We start from the raw sequence: 6934 nt of genomic DNA, 5'->3' as shown, positions 1-6934 counted from the left end.
GCTCGTTCCCATAATGTTCAGCCAGCGTTCAACCATGAGTTTGAACAAACACTTCCTGCCTGTGCACTCTGATGTATTAATAGTGGCTGACAGAGAAAAACGAAGGCACAAAATTTTAAAATAAAAGTGTCTTGGATACTTTTTAAGCTTTTTAGAAAGTGAGAGAACAATTTTATACCATGATCATCTTATGTGGAGAAATGACAGAGTTCTAGATGTTTTGGTCAAACCTGGAATATTACATTATACGCAATCTAATTTTTTATCGCAAAATGTCATGCTCAACGTATGTGTTGTGACTGACTCAGCTACTATATCAAACTTTAGCCCAATATTTGTAAAAGTCACTTAATTCCCGCCATCTTTGGGTTAAGGCAAGTTGGCTATCCTGGCTACTGTACGGTTGATTTAAAACATTATTCCGTTGTAGATATACATCCATTGATTAGTTCCAGAATTTTCTTTCTAAGACAAACACATGCACACCCAGGCACTGGCAAAAACATTACTACCTAGCTCTCTGTAGACCACACAGACATTTCCTGGAGGAACATTTTCCTAGAAGAACCATTCCACACTAAGGGTTTTTACAATACGGTAATAAAAGACCATAACCCGTCTTGCACCTCTGGTATATAAACACAAGATGTGTTGCGCAGGTAAAAACCAACAAAAGACCATTCCCAACATGCTAAGACTTACACTGGCTGGTTTGAATTAATGCCAAATATTTTACTGACTGTGTTTCACAACCCTCACATGTGCCTCCAGGTAAGCTCTACATTAATAATGTGCTGCAGTGCCGGTCAGGGGTGTGGCTGCCTGGGCATGTGTTATCACATCAGGTTTGCATTCTGACTTGAATTGTGAAAGAGTTGTGGAGCTGTCAAACAGACAACCACCTTTTCTATGTCTGTGTTTCTTCTATCACACCTTTGCAACCTTATGACAGTGACTGTAGCCAGTCTGTGTTTATAGGGTCTTAAATGTAACAACGTCAACTTGATCTGATAATTGGCATTAAGATCAAGGCACTGGATTAGCCTCTTGCTACATATAGTCCTCTTATGTAACCAGTAAGCGTAACCGTATAAGCAGCTAGGGGACAAGTGCTGATGCTAACAGTGAAGCTCTTCATTCACAATAGACTATATCAACATAGTACAAATCATAAGAAAATTTGTTGTGGGTCAAATATTTATTTATTGTAACAATGCTTATTGGTATAAATCTTGGAATGTCTGATTATTTCCCCTTAAATGGTGTCGTATGCCTTGAGAAAATGCATTTGTGGATTAAGCGTTGAAAATGTGAGTTACACACACACAAAAAAAGAAAAGCCAAGTCTTCTCTAACATTGCCAAACGGACGCATGTGCAATTGGGCTCCTGATAATTAGCACCTGAGAGCAATCTCATGCTTCCACAGTCTGGGATTGAACTCTATCATTCAAGAAGACAATGCTCGCTCCCACAAAGTGGGGTTTATCAGAGACTACCTCGAGAATTTAGGAGTGGAGAGATGGATTGTTCTGTCTTCAGTCCTCACTTCAAGCCCATTGAACTCCTCAACTTGGACATGCTGTTTGTTCCAAAGTGCTTAACACAACCGCATTAGATAGCTTTCATTGAGTGCAAGTTGAAGAATGGGCTACTATCCCACAGCAGTGTGACCAAGTAGCATGAATAGAGAGTGCCAGGCTGCTGTGGCTGTGTATGGTTCTTCCACATGCTACTGAAACCACTGTTTATAAAATAAAAACATTTTTTAATTGCCAAACACATTTTTTTAAAGACTTTTATATTCCAATCCAAAAAACACCACCAAACAATAGTCAGTAGTAGAATAAGCCCTTCGGCAGTGAAGATTTGGCAAATTAGCAGACTCAACACACAAATGAATTTTCCTAAGAGGGGAATACATTTTCCCCAAATACATTTTTTTAAAGCATTGTCACAACAAATAAACAATAACAAAACACAAATTTCCGCACTTTTTGTGCTTAGATTTAATTTGTATTAAATTATTGGTCTTGACCTATATGACCTGCTGCCTTTCCTCTTCACTTCTTTCAGATATCTTCAATTCTAACCATGTCCAGAGAGGTGTTTTTTGATACATTAGCCCACTTAACTCTGACCTATACATCATTCAGACAGAAAACGGTTCCTGAACTCACAGGACGAACCAGTTTGTGTCAACTCATCTCAGACATCTTAGCAAAAAAAACATTTTAAATTGTATCTTTAGGCCATTTGTTTACAGCAGCCTTTTTAAAAAACAAGAAAAAAAAATAGTATTTTAGCACGATCAAGCAGATTTCTAAAGTGCTATGAGCTGAAAATAAAAAATACAGTAGATTTGTATTCCCAAGTTGAGGTCGGGACCCCACTGTGGGTTATGAAACACCAATTAGGTGGTCTTGAAAAGCATATTTAACCTTAATTGTGACAAAGAGATACAATTAGTGATAATAAGTTTATCAGTTTATTATGGTAATTGTGGGACTTTGTTGGCATGAAGTTTAGCAACTTTTATTTTGAACTTTGAAAAGTTTAAAGAACCTAGCAACAAAGGATAAGTGTATTGGGTTTATTTGTTCTTTTTAAAATATCACTATCCTGCATCAGCTGTAGATTGTTTTTAGCACTTTTCCGTTTTCTATTACGTATGTTCATGTCCATTTTGTCGACTGGACATAAATGATTAAAAATCAGCCAAAGTCCATGACTTAGAAAGACTTTAATGGTTCTGTGTTTCCCGTGTTTCTTTCATTTCCTACTGTTCAGTTTGTCTCTTGCTTTCTGCCCTCCTGGTACACCTGCTTCTAGTCGCTAGTTACCAAACCTGTTGTGCGAGACTCTCTCTCTCTAGTATCGCAGGTTTCTTTGTTCTTCGTCCAGTCCCGTCAGAGTTAGTTTCTGTGTTACAGTACTTTGCCAATTTTTCTTTTTACCATCATTTGCGGTACCTTTTGTTTTACTCTAATGAAGCTAGTTTTTGTTTTCTCACCTGCAGTGCCGCCTGTCAGACTTCGCTTGTGTCGTCCATCCCACCACCGTGACAACAAGTATACACATGAGAGAAAAGATATCTAAGCAACCGCATGTACACAGCGTCTAACCCATTTGTAGTTAATGCGACGCACAGGAGCACATTTAACACGAACAAGCTCATCGAGTTAGTCACAGCACAAAGTAAATGTTAAGCAAAATGTTGCAAATCTTGAAAAGGACACTCTATAAGAAAAAAGGTCGGTGTCAGTGTCCCTGAAGTTGTGTGTATCACCCGCCTCCTTTCAAGCCAGAATATTTGGAATGACTCTCAGCTACTACCACATCAAGCACTTGTTCACCGAGTTGTAACCATTTTGTGAGTTTTAGTGTTTAAGATTGTCTTGAATCAAGTTGACTCCACAAGTTATTTAAATGTATATCAAATTACTGCATTCTGAGAGTTTTGTTAAAATCCAATGCTCTATAGGATATTTTGATAACGAACAGGCGCACAAACGCACACCCAGACATAAAAACACAATCGTCTACATTTGCCTTTTGGTGGCGGGTTAAGGTGTGAAAAGGCTACGACCAGTTCAGACAACTGCTGAATTATTTATTTATAGTCTGTGTTCATGGCTTCTCGAATTCACGAGGTGAGAAGAGGATGTGTCAAATGGCATCTTCGGGCCAAATGTGAGCAGGTAGGGATCACCTGACGCGAGCAGCATGGCGATACAAACTATCTTTTTTTTTCTAAATAACCAGCACAGTATGTAAAGTTGCTTTCTCATGCATAGTCAAAGCAATCTCAGGAGGGCCGACTGACACAGCTGAGTTAAAGCAGCTCTCTTTTTTTTTTTTTTTCTAAGAACCTGTTTCTCTTTTCCAGCACCAAGTTCAGAAGTGCACAATATAAACTCAATGATTTACGTCACCTGCATGTGTTTCAGTTTTAAATTAACTTGAGTTTAGTGCAAATAAACAAAGGTAATGAGACAGTTTATGTTCCCAGGTTCTTTAAAGATCATAACCAGTCTATGTATTTGTCCTTGAAAACTCAGGTATTCATACACAGACTGAGCAGCAGCCATGTGGATCGGCAGGTTGGGCATGTCTGAAAAGGGAAAAGTGCTGCAACAGTTTCTCGACTGCCCAACAATGTCATCTTAGAAGAAAATTTACAGAACAGATGTGTCGTTTTGCCCATGAAGCCTGTGCTCGTTGTGCGCTGGGAAAAAAAAAATGCAGATATGAGAAATTGCCCAGACTTCTCTCTTAATCTTGACCCGAAAACCCGCTCAAAACTGAAAAGGCCCAACCCTTCCCCGTATTGTAAAAAAAAACAAAAAAAAAACGGTTTGAACAACTGCACCAACACTTTTCTAGGAACTATTTGTTTCTTCATATGGGTAGTCAAGGGTAGAAAGTAACACACAATGAAATGAAGAGCTAATGGTGGTGGAGACACACCTGCGAGGAAACTGGCCCAATTAACCCACGACCTGATGCCAGTTAAGTTCAACTTTGGTTCAGATTCAAACACGACCTGCAACGAAATTTAATAGGTTATCGGTTTCTGCGTTTTATAAAGTTCAGATTATTTAGGGGGATGGTTTTTTTCGTTTATCACAGCTGAAAGGCAGGAAAACATGTATCTGTCTGTGTCTTTGTGTGCGTTTGTCAGTCTGTTAGCAAAATACCTCAGGAACCACTAGACAAATTTAAACTTTTAGAAAGTAATCAATAAATGCACAACTAAGTAACTGAGTCAAACCAATTCAAGATAAATAACCTTAGAAAACATAAACATGACTTTAATTCTAATTTTACTGAAATTGAGCTAAAATTTGGTGTAGTAATAGTTGTCATTTATATCACATATTTAATTTTTTTTATTTTTTGCTTAAAACTTTGACGTTACTGTACTTTTTAGGGTCAACATTGCCTGCCTCAACAAAATATCTCATTAATGAAACTCTTATTTATTCTGCCTGTAACTCAATGTTTGGAGTCAACTCAATTCAAGATGGCCGACACAGCTAATTGTACTTAAAAAAAAAAAACCTCTAAAATGGCTACAACTCTCTATATTACAGATATTGAGCTAACATTTGGTGTATTAGTAGCTGAGAGTTATTCACAACACACACTTTGAGGACCACAGATTGCGCAATATCACATGCAATCTTGCTAAACGTTATGAAATTAAGATTTGACCCAAAACACTAAAACTCCTCGGCATGAAAGGCAGCAGGCAAAATGCATTCCTTTAAATAATGACTGGTTTTTAATTGCACGTGTTCTCGTTCTCAGCTGATAAACTGCAGGCTGGAAATGGAAAACTGTGACGAACGCTGTTGGAAGTTTTCTGCAAAAGGATACATTCAAGTACGCACAATTCTCCAGAGTATTTCTTATGCAAAAAGTCCTAGATTACTGAATGCATAAACAGGATTACAAAGTCTCAGAAAGTTAAATGAACGTATAAAAAAGTTATTTTTTTGTTGCATCTCCATTTCAAGCCGTTGCACTTAAATGTGCTGCATGTGGAGTTCCTCATGCACTTTTCTTGTGCAGACCTAAGCCATGTGCCCTCTTGTGTTTCTGAGGCACCCAGGGTGGGAAAAAAAACAGCTTCAAGGACGGCAAACACACACCCTTCCCTTCCTGCAGCAGTAATGATCCCAACTTATCTTTGGTTGCACTGAAGTTAGGAAATAGGTTAATGGAATAAAGGGGGGATAGGTTAAATTTATGGACGTTTACAGAAGCTTCATGTTCAAGATAAAAATCTTTATTTCTTTAAGCATGTTCCTAAATGACACATTAGCCTGTTAATGTGCATAAATATGGAAAAAAAAATAGCTTTATGTTTGTTTGCCTACTGTTGGCATCAAGACATCACAACTCATATCAGTCTGTTTTTTATTAAACTTAAACCAGCAGCTGCCTAATGATGAGATTTCAATGAGTCACGTGCTGCCACAGTTTGTTGTCAAATAATGCATGTCACAATAAAAGCATTTGTGCAGAAAGTTTCATGAATGCTATGATCCTTGCCAGATGAGTCTGGGTCTAAATGACAAATGTTTTATAGGACTTAACTTTCAAACTGCAGCCTTTTTGTTTGTTTTGAACAAAATCTAAAGTTTCCTATTTGATCAAAGCATGTGCACTTTTCAGAATAAATATAAAGAACATACTAAACAGGAAGAATTAAAGAGCTGCTTTAATGGTTTGAGAGGTTTTAATCTTTAAAGGATGAACATGTACCCACTGAGATCAAATAAAGTCTTTCAGAAAGAGTGTGATGCAGACAGCTATTCTTGTAATCCAGTGGAGATGAGCAGCCTGGACAGTTCCCTTTAGGAAACCATTATCCCATTAGGGATACTTTTTACCTTCAATCTGCGCGCAAAAGTGCGCAAAACTAACCCGAACTAGAGAGGTCTTGATAAGGCAAATTCTTTAAAACGTTTAATTTAAAGAAGTATAAGAAAGCGTGCGTGTTTGCGTTTTACCTGCGGCTGACAGGTGGTTTCAGTCCCGCTCCTGTCCAGGAAGAGCCGCCGACGAGCGCCCGTGCTTTCCAGGGATGAAAGGTGAGCAGAGCGCGCGCATCCGACCGCGCGACGCGGACCGCTCCGAGAGACGATCGCTCTGACGGAGGCGCCCTCCGCCGCCCTGAAGCTTCACACCCGGTGAGGGGGGGCGGGGATGAGGAGCCCAGCCTCCAGCCCCACAGAACCGCCCTTCGCCTCAGTTCAGGTTCCCACAGACTGGTCTGAGAGAGACTCGTTAAACCAGTTTGTCTCACAGGATCAACAAATGAAAAGGCTTGTGTTTTAATTATCACGAAACTGAGTCAGATCAGTTACAGCTCGATATGTGGCCAGGGTGTAAATCTGTTCCAACTGTGGAGACGTGATGATGGG

At 39.1% G+C, this 6934-nt stretch overlaps 1 protein-coding gene across 1 annotated transcript in view; it reads right to left on the bottom strand.

The window, feature by feature from the left end:
• Positions 1-6658, bottom strand: part of prlra (prolactin receptor a) — a gene marked incomplete in the record, with an annotated part of 32113 nt that extends 25455 nt beyond the window's left edge. The window contains 1 exon segment of the mRNA XM_037692244.1: positions 6521-6658.
• Between the last annotated feature and the right edge of the window lie 276 nt (positions 6659-6934).

The sequence above is a fragment of the Nematolebias whitei genome, chromosome 18, assembly GCF_014905685.2.
Source record: "Nematolebias whitei isolate Nwh7 chromosome 18, NemWhi1, whole genome shotgun sequence".
Lineage (NCBI taxonomy): Eukaryota > Metazoa > Chordata > Actinopteri > Cyprinodontiformes > Rivulidae > Nematolebias > Nematolebias whitei.
The sequence above is the reverse complement of the archived record's forward strand: the minus strand, read 5'-3'. Positions and strand labels throughout refer to the sequence as shown.